Source organism: Pelobates fuscus, chromosome 2, assembly GCF_036172605.1.
Source record: "Pelobates fuscus isolate aPelFus1 chromosome 2, aPelFus1.pri, whole genome shotgun sequence".
NCBI classification, from domain to species: domain Eukaryota; kingdom Metazoa; phylum Chordata; class Amphibia; order Anura; family Pelobatidae; genus Pelobates; species Pelobates fuscus.
This window is the reverse complement of record NC_086318.1, coordinates 5,338,579-5,353,107: the sequence shown is the minus strand read 5'-3', so window position 1 is coordinate 5,353,107 and position 14,529 is coordinate 5,338,579. Positions and strand designations below refer to the sequence as shown.

General features: G+C 42.3%; 2 non-coding genes across 2 annotated transcripts; one reads left to right on the top strand and one right to left on the bottom strand.

The window, feature by feature from the left end:
* The first annotated feature begins 1,248 nt into the window (after nucleotides 1-1,248).
* TRNAY-GUA (transfer RNA tyrosine (anticodon GUA)) lies at nucleotides 1,249-1,335 on the top strand. The gene is given in 2 exon segments: nucleotides 1,249-1,285; nucleotides 1,300-1,335. It is a non-coding gene; the product is annotated as a tRNA-Tyr (tRNA).
* A 9,629-nt stretch (nucleotides 1,336-10,964) lies between these two features.
* On the bottom strand, nucleotides 10,965-11,037 carry TRNAV-AAC (transfer RNA valine (anticodon AAC)). The gene has a single exon. It is a non-coding gene; the product is annotated as a tRNA-Val (tRNA).
* Nucleotides 11,038-14,529: the final 3,492 nt, after the last annotated feature.

Here is a 14,529-nt window from a genome sequence, read left to right as displayed (position 1 = left end):
CGAATCCGAGAAACCTTTAAATTCTCCCAAGCATATGAATGCTGTAGACCATTGAATAGGAACCATACGAATAGGCTTGTACTCCTAGCAGTCAACTGGAACAGCATACAATAAATCCTTCCCCCCAATAATGAGACGACACATCACTTTGAGGGTAAAACAGGAACTCAAGACTGGGACACCCAGTCTGGCTTTTATTTCCAACTCACACATACAGGCCACACCCAGGGGGAGGCATAAAAGAACCAATGACATAGATGTTACCTCCCACACATCCCCTCCCCTTAGTGTGACACATAATCCCATTATGCATACAGAGTAAAATATACTTTTACACAACTTTCATAACTTTAAAACCATACATCACATTCACATAAAAATCCATATCCACAATCAATCCATTCAGGGGAACAACATATTAAAAAATGGCATGAATCCGACCAGGGGTTTAAAAGTTACTAAAAGTATCTTTTATTCCCCCTGGCTCAAACAGTAAAAGTAAAACATCCCCACAATGCATCCTGGCTTCCTTCCTTCTGCCCTGGAGATAATTGGAGAAGAAATCTAATTATCCAGGCCTAGAGGCAGACTCCATTAACCACATGGTTGCAAAAAGACAGTAAAAGACATAAACTTACATACTGATACATTTAACACATAAAACACACATTTCTACATATCCCCAGTTTAACTGAACACATAAATACCTACATAATATTTAAGACAGTATTACTGTGATATGTTACAAAGTCTTAACGGGACATTAGTCCCAAAAGTCCCAATATGTCCATTGCTGATTTTAAAGGGCCAGTAGCAGCAATATAAATTATTACATGCCCAAATATAGTGTTTATAGAGCAATATGTCCATGGGCCGTAGTCGCAGGGCAGGAGGCTAGCAGCCAGGCCTCTCCAGTTCCCAGTGGCGAAGCTGGTTTCGCCACACCCTCATTATACCCTGCCAGGTAATATACAATGTATTGCCCTCATTGTACCCTGCCAGGTAATATACAATGTATTGCCCTCATTGTACCCTGCCAGGTAATATACAATGTATTGCCCTCATTATACCCTGCCAGGTAATATACAATGTATTGCCCTCATTATACCCTGCCAGGTAATATACAATGTATTGCCCTCATTATACCCTGCCAGGTAATATACAATGTATTGCACTCATTAGAAATGCTAAACTAAAATAGGAAACGAAAGGTAACTAAATAAAGATATATATACAAAACATGTTGTCCCTTCGATAGCTCAGCTGGTAGAGCGGAGGACTGTAGAGAGAAACTCAGGCATCCTTAGGTCGCTGGTTCAATTCCGGCTCGAAGGACATATTTTTATTTACAGCATAGAAAGTGTAACTGGTTTTATTACATTTTATATCATTTATATAGAGAATTATAAATATAATCACCCACTATAATATGGAAATGGAATTATAATCAGTATAATATATAATGGGATTATAATCACTCAGTATAATATATAATGGGTTATAATCACTCAGTATAATATATAATGGATTATATTCACTCAGTATAATATATAATGGGTTATAATCACTCAGTATAATATATAATGGATTATATTCACTCAGTATAATATATAATGTTATTATAAACACTCAGTATAATATTTAATGTTATTATAAACACTCAGTATAATATATAATGTTATTATAAACACTCAGTATAATATATAATGTTATTATAAACACTCAGTATAATATATAATGGAATTATAATCAGTCAGTATACAGGGAGTGCAGAATTATTAGGCAAGTTGTATTTTTGAGGATTAATTTTATTATTGAACAACCATGTTCTCAATGAACCCAAAAAACTCATTAACCCCTTCAGGACCGGCCTGTTTTTGCGATGTTTGTACGTTAAGGACCAGAGCAGTTTTAACACTTTTGTGGTGTTTGTGTTTAGCTGTAATTTTCCGCTCTCTCATTTACGGTTCCCATACAAGTTATATATTGTTTTTTTCAGGACAAAAGGGGCTTTCTTTACATACCATTATTTGTATTATGTCCAATATTGTATTTAAAAAAAATAATAAAATATGGTGAAAAATTAAAAAAAACAACATGTTTTTGGACTTTTACTTGAAAAATCTTTTACTTATCTACAAAAGCTAATGAAAAAAACTGCTAAATAGATTCAAAATTTTGTCCCGAGTTTAAAAACACCCAGTGTTTACATGCTTTATTGCTTTTTTTGCAAGTTATAGGCCTATAAATACAAGTAGGAAATTGCTGTTTCAATATATATATATTTTAAATGTATCAATAGTGACATTGTTACACCGTTATCTGTCATAAATCCCCGAAACACACCTAACATGTACATATTTTTTTAAAGTAGACAACCCAGGGTATTCAAAATGGGGTATGTCCAGTTTTTTTTAGTAGCCACTTAGTCACAAACACTGGCCAAAGTTAGCATTTATATTTGTTTGTGTGTTAAAAATGCAAGAAACGCTAACTTTGGCCGGTGTTTGTGACTAAGTGGCTACTAAAAAAGGCTGAACATACCCCATTTGCAATACCTTGGGTTGTCTTCTTTTGCAAATGGTATGCCATCATGGGGCTAATTCTCATTCCTTGGCTACCATACGCTCTCAAAGGCAACGTAACCAATCCGACAAATTTCAATAAAAAAAAAAGTAAAATCAAGCCTTATATTTGACCCTGTAACTTTCACAAACACTATAAAACCTCAACATGTGGGGTACTGTTATACTCAGGAGACTTCGCTGAACACAAATATTAGTGTATCAGAACAGTAAAATGTATCACAGCAATAATATCCTCAGTGAAAGTGCTGTTTGTGTGTGAAAAATGCAAAAAACTTCACTTTCACTGACAATATCATCGCTGTGATATGTTTTACTGTTTTGAAACACTAATATTTGTGTTCAGCAAAGTCTCCCGAGTAAAACAGTACCCCCATGTACAGGTTTTAGGGTGTCATAGAAAGTTACAGGGTTAAACACAGTGCTAGCAAATTAAATTATCTGGACTTTCGGCCTGGGTTGGCAGGCAGGTCCCTCAAATTGCAATCATTAAAATTACTTAATTAGGTAAAAATATTACATAAATACACATGTAGAATTTTAATATATATACATATTTATATATTTGACGTCTACGTGTATATTTATGAAATTATTTATGTAATTATGTATATGGACATATGTATATTTCGTATTGTTTTTATTTATTTATACATAGATATATATATCATTACATTCTAAGTATATTTTGATATAAATATATATATATATATCAAAATACTGTTAGAATAAAATTGCATATATAAATATTTTTTATAATTATTAAAAATTAATTTATTTTTTGTTATTTATTTTTATTAACATATTATTTGTATTTTATAATAATATATATATACCATATATATAGCAATTATATATATATTGTATATATTCGTGTGTAATTTAAATATAAGTGTATTTTTATATTAATATACGTATATATAAATATAAAAATACACTTAATATGACATTATATATATGATACATATACATATATTATATATAGATATAATACATGTATATATATCATATATATATATATACACACATTATTATTATTTTTTTACACTGGTTTTTTTTTTTACTTTATTTTTTGCATTTTTCACTTGCAGGGAGACTGCCTGTCAGCACAGACAGTCCCCCTGCAGGCAGATACACAGACACCTATTGCGGTCATGTGATCGAGTGATCACATGGCCGTGGGGTCCTGATCTGCCGAGGGGGGACTGCCCGGGCAGACAGGCAACCCCCCTGGACCGGGTGGAGCACTGATCGCCGCCGTGGGACCGACGGCGATCAGGTAAGTAGCCCCAGACCGTTATGACGGTTCAGGACCGTCAGCAGTCCAAACGCACGTGTGGCGAAACCAACTTCGCCACTGTGGGCTGGAGAAGCCTGGCTGCTAGCCTCCTGCCCGCTGACTATGGCCCCTGGACATATTGCACTTTAAAGACTATATTTGGGCATGTAATAATTTATATTGCTGCTACTGGCCCTTTAAAATCAGCGATGGACATATTGGGACTTATGTCCCTTTAAGACTTTGTAACATATCACAGTAATACTGTCTTAAATATTATGTAGGTATTTATGTGTTCAGTTAAACTGGGGATATGTAGAAATGTGTGTTTTATGTGTTAAATGTATCAGTATGTAATTTTATGTCTTTTACTGTCTTTTTGCAACCATGTGGGTAATGGAGTCTGACTCTAGTCCTAGATAATTGGATTACTTCTCCAATTATCTCCAGGGCAGAAGGGAGGAAGCCGGGATGCATTGTGGGGGATGTTTTACTTCTGTTTGGGCCAGATTGTGCCATGCTGCAAGCCAAGACCCAAAAGATACTTTTAGTAACTTTTAAACCCCTGGTCGGATCCATGCCATTTTTTAATATGTTGTTCCCCTGAATGGATTGATTGTGGATATGTATTTTTATGTGAATGTGATGTATGGTTTTAAAGTTGTGTAAAAGTATATTTTACTCTGTATGCATAATGGGATTATGTGTCACACTAAGGGGAGGGGATGTGTGGGAGGTAACATCTATGTCATTGGTTCTTTTATGCCTCCCCCTGGGTGTGGCCTGTATGTGTGAGTTGGAAATAAAAGCCAGACTGGGTGTCCCAGTCTAGAGTTCCTGCTTAACCCTCAAAATGAAGTGTCGTCTCGTTCTTGGGGGGGATTGGATTGTAAGCTGACTGCCAAGAGTGTAAGCCGATTGTATGCTTTTCTTGTTCAGCTGTTCCAGTTCGGAGTGTTATTTCGTATCCAGCTCGGGAGTTCTGATGTTCTGCAGTAGCTGTGCCTGTCTCTAGAAAAGGGGATTATCGCCTAAACGGATTTTTCCCCTTTTATGCTGAAACGGTCCGTTACAATTGGTGGCAAGCGGCGGGATCGTTCCTACAACCAGAGGGACAGCTACAGACAACACCATTTCTGGATTACAAATTGAGGGCAACGCTAGTATCCGTACAGCGACCCTATCTACAAAGGAACTCAGAAAATGGAGGAGAAGTTGCAGGCTAGATTGTACGGTTCCATATTCCGGAGGTCTAGAGCAATGTCAGAAGAGGACAGGTTGATGTACAGAGAGACTGTCAGAGCCGAATTGTGGGACGAAGCCCTAGAGGAAGTACAGTATTCACGAGGGGATCAACGCCGCAGCAGAAGGCAGCGAATTCTGGCTAGAATGGCAGAGCGGATGCCCCTCCTGAGAAAACAGACCACAGAAAAGTGGGTGACTAGACTCGAGATTCTAGTATACGCAGAACTGGTGCTCGACGACGCATACCAGGCGCTACAGTGGTACGCGGCTCAGTGTGTCCCCAGGATGGCAGAGTATGAGTTCCCAGAAGGCGGAGATTACACTGGCCCCGGTCTATTTTGGAATAATAGTGGTGACGAGGACTTTGGGGAAGATACCGACTATCGTTTTTGGGACCTGTACGGCATCCGAGAGAACATGCTGGGTCTCTTTGGCGCTATTGACCTCGAGGCAGACCTACGATATTTAGTTACCCAGGAATGGAACCTGGAGGGGGATTACCGGCGACTCATCAATGAGGCCTGGGAAGAGACAACCGGTCCTCCCGCCCAACAGCAACCAGCAGTACCCGAGGTAGCAGAGTTCCTAGACTGGTCCTGTGAGCAACCCCAGGGAGATGAAGGTGTCGTCCTTCCTCCCCAGCGGCAGTGTGTAACCCAGGGAGCCGAAGGTGCAGTCCTTCCTCCCCAGCGGCAGGCTGTGTTACAGGGGGCAGAGGTTGTTGTTCCTGCCCCCCAGCAGCAAAGTGATATGCCAAGAAGGCAGTGTGAAGGGAAGGGAGAGGAGAGCAGCGTCCTCCCTCCCCAGCGGCAATGTGTGCCCCAGGGAGCTGATGGTGTCGTCCATCCTCCCCAGCAGCCGTGTGTGTCCAAGGGAGCCGAAGGTGCAGTCCTTCCTCCCCAGCGGCAGGCTGAGTTACAGGGGGCAGAGGTTGTTGTTCCTGCCCCCCAGCAGCAAAGTGATATGCCAAGAAGGCAGTGTGAAGTGAAGGGAGAGGAGAGCAGCGTCCTCCCTCCCCAGCGGCAGTGTGTGCCCCAGGGAGCTGATGGTGTCGTCCATCCTCCCCAGCAGCCGTGTGTGTCCAAGGGAGCGGAAGGTGCAGTCCTTCCTCCCCAGCGGCAGGCTGAGTTACAGGGGGCAGAGGTTGTTGTTCCTGCCCCCCAGCAGCAAAGTGAGATGCCAAGAAGGCAGTGTGAAGCGAAGGGAGAGGAGAGCAGCGGCCTCCCTCCCCAGCGGCAGTGTGTGCCCCAGGGAGCTGATGGTGTCGTCCATCCTCCCCAGCGGCAGTGTGTGTCCCAGGGAGCAGAAGGTGTCGCCCTTCCTCCCCAGCGGCAGTGTGTATCCCAGGGAGCTGATGGTGTCGTCCATCCTCCCCAGCGGCAGTGTGTCCTGCAGGGAGCAGAGACAGTCAGTCTCGCACCCCAGCAGCCGGACAAGAGAATGAAAGGGGAGACAGCTGGTCCCCCTTTCCACCAGCAGAGAGAGTGGCAGGGAGAGGAGCCTGCTAACCCCCCTCCCCAGCGGCAGTTTACCGTCCAGAGAGAGGAGCTTGTTACACCCTCTCTCCAGCGGCAGCCTAACCCACCAAGGGGAGATGTTAAGCCCCACATCTGTGCAGATGGGACCGTAGTCTCTGCACTTACAGCCCCAGGGGTAGGGACGGTCGGTCCTGTCCCCCAGCCACAGAGCGGTATATCTAAAGGGGAGACAGTCGGTCTCCAGCAGCCAGGCTCCCACCAGACTACTCCCGTGGTAGTGCTGGCAACAGGACAGAGTACCGCTGGTCTCTGCCCCCTCAGCAACCCACCAAGGCAGCCTATCAGTCTCTCACCCAGCCGTGGGGAGGCACCTGAACTTGGACAAAATTCTCCCTCACCCAGGTGTGGTAACTGTTTATTATGGGTGGGCTGCTCTACTACTTCTGTTCTGTGGGTGGGTTGCTGGACTAACCAGGGCACTGACCGGCAGGAGGTCAGATACCCTGTTAGTCTAATTGGTAAAGGGGAGAATTGTGGCGAAACCAACTTCGCCACTGTGGGCTGGAGAAGCCTGGCTGCTAGCCTCCTGCCCGCTGACTATGGCCCCTGGACATATTGCACTTTAAAGACTATATTTGGGCATGTAATAATTTATATTGCTGCTACTGGCCCTTTAAAATCAGCGATGGACATATTGGGACTTATGTCCCTTTAAGACTTTGTAACATATCACAGTAATACTGTCTTAAATATTATGTAGGTATTTATGTGTTCAGTTAAACTGGGGATATGTAGAAATGTGTGTTTTATGTGTTAAATGTATCAGTATGTAATTTTATGTCTTTTACTGTCTTTTTGCAACCATGTGGGTAATGGAGTCTGACTCTAGTCCTAGATAATTGGATTACTTCTCCAATTATCTCCAGGGCAGAAGGGAGGAAGCCGGGATGCATTGTGGGGGATGTTTTACTTCTGTTTGGGCCAGATTGTGCCATGCTGCAAGCCAAGACCCAAAAGATACTTTTAGTAACTTTTAAACCCCTGGTCGGATCCATGCCATTTTTTAATATGTTGTTCCCCTGAATGGATTGATTGTGGATATGTATTTTTATGTGAATGTGATGTATGGTTTTAAAGTTGTGTAAAAGTATATTTTACTCTGTATGCATAATGGGATTATGTGTCACACTAAGGGGAGGGGATGTGTGGGAGGTAACATCTATGTCATTGGTTCTTTTATGCCTCCCCCTGGGTGTGGCCTGTATGTGTGAGTTGGAAATAAAAGCCAGACTGGGTGTCCCAGTCTAGAGTTCCTGCTTAACCCTCAAAATGAAGTGTCGTCTCGTTCTTGGGGGGGATTGGATTGTAAGCTGACTGCCAAGAGTGTAAGCCGATTGTATGCTTTTCTTGTTCAGCTGTTCCAGTTCGGAGTGTTATTTCGTATCCAGCTCGGGAGTTCTGATGTTCTGCAGTAGCTGTGCCTGTCTCTAGAAAAGGGGATTATCGCCTAAACTGATTTTTCCCCTTTTATGCTGAAACGGTCCGTTACAGCACGTTTTACCGCTGACGGTCCTGAACCGTCAGCGGTCCTGAAAGGGTTAATATCAAAGCTGAATATTTTTGGAAGTAGTTTTTAGTTTTACCTGTTTTAGGGGGATATCTGTGTGTGCAGGTGACTATTACTGTGCATAATTATTAGGTAACTTAACAAAAAACAAATATATACCCATTTCAATTATTTATTTTTACCAGTGAAACCAATATAACATCTCAACATTCACAAATATACATTTCTGACATTCAAAAACAAAAACAAATCAGTGACCAATATAGCCACCTTTCTTTGCAAGGACACTCAAAAGCCTGCCATCCATGGATTCTGTCAGTGTTTTGATCTGTTCACCATCAACATTGCGTGTAGAAGCAACCACAGCCTCCCAGACACTGTTCAGAGAGGTGTACTGTTTTCCCTCCTTGTAAATCTCACATTTGATGATGGACCACAGGTTCTCAATGGGGTTCAGATCAGGTGAACAAGGAGGCCATGTCATTAGATTTTCTTCTTTTATACCCTTTCTTGCCAGCCACGCTGTGGAGTACTTGGACGTGTGTGATGGAGCATTGTCCTGCATGAAAATCATGTTTTTCTTGAAGGATGCAGACTTCTTCCTGTACCACTGCTTGAAGAAGGTGTCTTCCAGAAACTGGCAGTAGGTCTGGGAGTTGAGCTTGACTCCATCCTCAACCCGAAAAGGCCCCACAAGCTCATTGTGGCGAAACCAACTTCGCCACTGTGAACTGGAGAGGCCTGGTTGCTAGCCTCCTGCCCGCTGACTATGGCCCCTGGACATATTGCACTTTAAAAACTATATTTGGGCATGTAATAATTTATATTGCTGCTACTGGCCCTTTAAAATCAGCGATGGACATATTGGGACTTTTGGGACTAATGTCCCTTTAAGACTTTGTAACATATCACAGTAATACTGTCTTAAATATTATGTAGGTATTTATGTGTTCAGTTAAACTGGGGATATGTAGAAATGTGTGTTTTATGTGTTAAATGTATCAGTATGTAATTTTATGTCTTTTACTGTCTTTTTGTAACCATGTGGTTAATGGAGTCTGACTCTAGTCCTAGATAATTGGATTACTTCTCCAATTATCTCCAGGGCAGAAGGGAGGAAGCCGGGATGCATTGTGGGGGATGTTTTACTTCTGTTTGAGCCAGATTGTGCCATGCTGCAAGCCAGGGCCCAAAAGATATTTTTACTAACTTTTGAACCCCTGGTCTGATTCATGCAATTTTTGAGTATGTTGTTCCCCCGAATGGATTGATTGTGAATATGTATTTTTATGCGAATATGATGTATGGTTTTGAAGTTACAGATATTGTGTAAAAGTTATGTTTTAAACTGTATAATAAGTGGATTATCTCTCAGGCTAAGGGGAGGGGATGTGTGGGTTGTACCATATCTCGGATTGGTTATTTTATGCCTCCCCCTGGGTGTGGCCTGTATGTGGATTATTGTAATAAAAGCCAGGCTGGAGGAGCCAGTCCAGAGTTCCTGTTTAACCCTCAAAATGAAGTGTCGTCTCGTTCTTGGGGGGAATTGGATTGTAAGCTGACTGCCAGGAGTGTAAGCGGATTGTATGCTTTTCTTGTTCAGCTGTTCCAGTTCGGAGTGTTATCTTGTATCCAGTTCGGGAGTTTGGTGTTCTGAAGTAGCTGTGCCTGTTTCTCAAAAAGGGGATTATCGCCTAAACTGGGTTTTATCCTCTTGTAAGTGAAACGGTCCGTTACACTCATCTTTGATGATACCAGCCCAAACCAGTACTCCACCTCCACCTTGCTGGCGTCTGAGTCGGACTGGAGCTCTCTGCCCTTTACCAATCCAGCCATGGGCCATCCATCTGGCCCATCAAGACTCACTCTCATTTCATCAGTCCATAAAACCTTAGAAAAATCAGTCTTGAGATATTTCTTGGCCCAGTCTTGACGTTTCAGCTTGTGTGTCTTGTTCAGTGGTGGTCGTCTTTCAGCCTTTCTTACCTTGGCCATGTCTCTGAGTATTGCACACCTTGTGCTTTTGGGCACTCCAGTGATGTTGCAGCTCTGAAATATGGCCAAACTGGTGGCAAGTGGCATCTTGGCAGCTGCACGCTTGACTTTTCTCAGTTCATGGGCAGTTATTTTGCGGCTTGGTTTCTCCACACGCTTCTTGCGACCCTGTTGACTATTTTGAATGAAACGCTTGATTGTTCGATGATCACCCTTCAGAAGCTTTGCAATTTTAAGAGTGCTGCATCCCTCTGCAAGATATCTCACTATTTTTGACTTTTCTGAGCCTGTCAAGTCCTTCTTTTGACCCATTTTGCCAAAGGAAAGGAAGTTGCCTAATAATTATGCACACCTGATATAGGGTGTTGATGTCATTAGACCACACCCCTTCTCATTACAGAGATGCACATCACCTAATATGCTTAATTGGTAGTAGGCTTTCGAGCCTATACAGCTTGGAGTAAGACAACATGCATAAAGAGGATGATGTGGTCAAAATACTCATTTGCCTAATAATTCTGCACTCCCTGTAATATATAGTGGGATTATAATCACTCAGTATAACGTATAATGGGTTATAATCGCTCAGTATAATATATAATGGATTATAATCAGTCAGTATAATATATAATGGATTATAATCACTCAGTATAATATATAAGATTATAATCAGTGAAAATGTAATCTATATAAATAGAATGGGATTATAATAACCCAGTATGATAGATGTGTCTCTTCAATTGGTTTTATATACAATGTTATGAATTAGTGAAAGCTCAACATTTTTGCTCTATAAATGAAGGTGTAAAACAAAATGTTTCTGCCCGGTCTCGAACCGGGGACCTTTCGCGTGTTAGGCAAACGTGATAACCACTACACTACAGAAACCCTTATAATTCAATTGTGGCTGTACCAGTATAGTACAATACAGCCCACAGGCCATCATTATATGGACATTAGTATTTCTATTGCTACTATTAAACAACAAGTTTAACCCCTTACCGACGAGTGACGGACGAGGTCCGTCACTCAGGGGAATGCGTTAATGACAGGTGACGGACCTCGTCCGTCACCCGTTAAAATTAACCCCAGATCGCGGCGATTGTGGGGTCAATGGTGCTCCGGTCTGCCTCTGTATTAGAGGCAGACCGGGAGCACCGGATCGGGCTGTCCCAGTACATGTGCCCGCTCTGACAGCGCTCTGTATACTCACCTCCGCCTCCCTGCACTTCTGGGTTCACTGTGAAGTGCAGGGAGACGGATCAGTGTTGATCCTGCCCCCTGGTGACAAAACAATAAAGTTTAATTAAAATCCCACCCCCCTTTACCCCCCTTTACCCATTTTAATATAAAATTAACCCCTTCCCTGCCAATTGATCACTGACTACAGTGATCAATTGGCAGGGATTACATTTTAATATGATCTGATTTTTTTTAACCCCTGAGGGTTAATTCTTTTTTTTTTTTAACCCTCAGGGGTTCAATTTATTTTATTAATTAATTTAAATATTTTAAAATTATAAATTTAGCTAGCTGGGGAGGGTGGAAGTTAGTGGGGAATTGGGGGATTTAGTATTAGGCTAACTAGGGGTTAACGTTAAAAAAAGTTTAAAAATAAGCTTTAAAAAGTTAAAAAATTAAGTTAAAAAAAAGTTTTAATAACGTTTAAGTAAAAAATAAAAAAAAATAAACCCTTTACCCAGTCCAAATAAAAATTAACCCCTTCCCTGCCAGTCGATCACTGCCTACAGTGATCAAAATACAGATCACAGTATTATACTGTGATCTAATTTTTTTTTAACCCCTGACGATTAACTTTTATTTATTTTTTAACCCTCAGGGGTTAAATTTATTTAATTAACTAATTTAAATATTGTATAATTAAATATTTTGCTATCTGGGGTGGGTGGGAGTTATGGGAAAATGGGGAATTTACTGTTAGTACTGCTTACTGCTAGTTAGGGGTTAACGTAAAAAAAAAAGCTTAGAAAAATGTTAAATCTGTAAAAAAAAGTTTTACGAAAGTTTAGGAAACTTTAAAAAAATTAATAAGGAAAACAAAAGTTTAAAAAATAGTTTTAAAAAGTAAAGTTTTAAAAAGTAAAAAAATACATTTAATAACGCTCATTACCACTACACCTGGTACAAGCTAGCGGAAAAATGATCCCACGCTAAGGTTCAAAATATGCCTTTTGAAATACCCTGGGATGTCTTTAAGAAATGGTATGCCTTTGTGGGGTAGTTTGAATTATATAGCCTGGTAAAATACTCTAAAATGGGACATGGGCACAGCGTAAAAATTTAAAGTTTGAAAAAAACTGGAATGACTATGTCCCAAATGTGCCCCTCTGATGTCCACATATACCTGGCAAAGGTACATACGGGGGTATTTTTGTACTCAGCTGACATAGCTGAGCAAAATATGAAGTATTATACAGTGGTAGTACACATATGTGTGGCAATCCTAGCCACTTCTGAGCTATATGCAGTATAGGTTGTCCGTAGGCTGAATGTATAATGTGTTCCGTTACAGGTATATGTGTTGTGCTATGGCCGTTCGCATGCTGACAGCCGTACGCTGCCAGCATACAAGCATTCGTACGACGAAACACGGCTATCCTGGCCGTTCGCCGTACGAATACGGGCTCCCCAGGTCGACCACACATTCACAAGTCGTGTGGTACCAATTAACCGATTGCAACATTGTTGCAATCGGTAATTAAGGGCTCTCCTAGGTGGCCGTCGTTCGACTACCGACCATGCGGCGGTCGGCCATCTTGGATCCTTTGTCTCTGCAGCGGTGTTCGGTCGTCGAGAGCCTGGAACTGAAAACGGCTACTCAATGATCCGAACACCGCTGGACTTCCAGAGCGTTCGGGAGTTCCGCGTTCGGTACATTATGTGTCCCGTACTTATTCGGTACTTTTAGACCAACTTCCATGTTTAAATGTATTATGTGCGGCGTTCGGTCAATTCAGCTAGGATCAGAGCGGTATTCTCACAAAGTGTGCGCTCCGACCCCAGCTATCTACCGAACGTTCGGTTATTCCAAAGTACCGAATATTGTGTGAATTATGTATTTTAAAGTCAATTGTCGGTTTTGCTGCACGAGGGGATAATCCACTTAATCGTCCATTTTAGTGGGAGTATCCTTCCCGTGCAGCAATGCCTGTTGGGAAAGTCACAATGCATGTTGGGAGAAATCCCCTGGATTATCTGTGTGGAAACCCCTTGCATGGGGAACTGCTTAAATATGCTGCTTGTGAATAAACCGAGTTAGTTGACTCCCAAACTGTGTTTCGTCCGGTTATTGGGAGGATTGGGGATATTGCCTTGCTTTCTACTCTGACTGTGGATTTCCTGAGGATACCAACGGATATCGTGCATTATTATACTGCATTCCGTTACAATTGGTGGCAAGCGACGGGATCCGAACCTTACAGCCGAAAAGCAGCGTTCGTGTAAACTGGAACTACCGAACAAGGAAAGCAAGGGCAATTCGTATGGAGATTGACTATACCATACTGAAACGACAGACTTTAAAAGAGCTACTGGAAGCCAGGGGCAAGATAGCCAGCAACAAATCTAAGGCTGTGCTGATCGCTGAACTGATGGAGGGAGACAGAGCCCGCAGCGCTACACCTCCACCAGCCATGGAAGAGACCCCATTCCAGAAAGAGCTACGAACCAGGTTGGCGTTTCTGCCGCAACCAGTACCGTTGGAAATATTGACCGTGATGGTATCGGATGTACAGGATTATCTGATGGCGACCCGCACTCCTGAGACACCGCCTAGGGCAGAATCTATTACTGCCTCCACCTATGGACAGGTAAAGCCCAAAGTCCCACATCACGCATTTAAAGCGTTTTGTGAAGAAAAGGACGAAATTGATGGGTACTTACAGGATTTTGAGCGGCTGTGCGATTTGCACGATTTGGAACCCGCAGTATGGGTGCCGCTGCTGGCAGGCAAATTATCGGGTAGGGCAGCTGAAGCCTACCGTGCTGTACCTCGAGAGGACAGCAAAGATTACCCTAAAGTAAAGAGGGCGATCTTGGAGAGGTATGCTATTACCCCAGAGGCATACCGGCGCAAGTTCAGGGGCTTGCGCAAACCTGAGAAAGATTCTCACGCAGAGTGGGCGCACAAGCTGGATCAAGCATCACTAGGCTGGATACAGGCCAGCAACGCTACTAATATGGAGGAGTTGCGACAGCTTATGCTACTGGAACAGTTTTTTAATGGTTTGTCCCCAGAAGCACAAGAATGGGTGAGAGACCGTAAACCACTCACCCTACCCGAAGCCGCTAGGTTGGCGGATCAGCATTTTGATGCCAGGAGGCATCACGGATCACAGAATAAGACTTTCCCTCGGATTA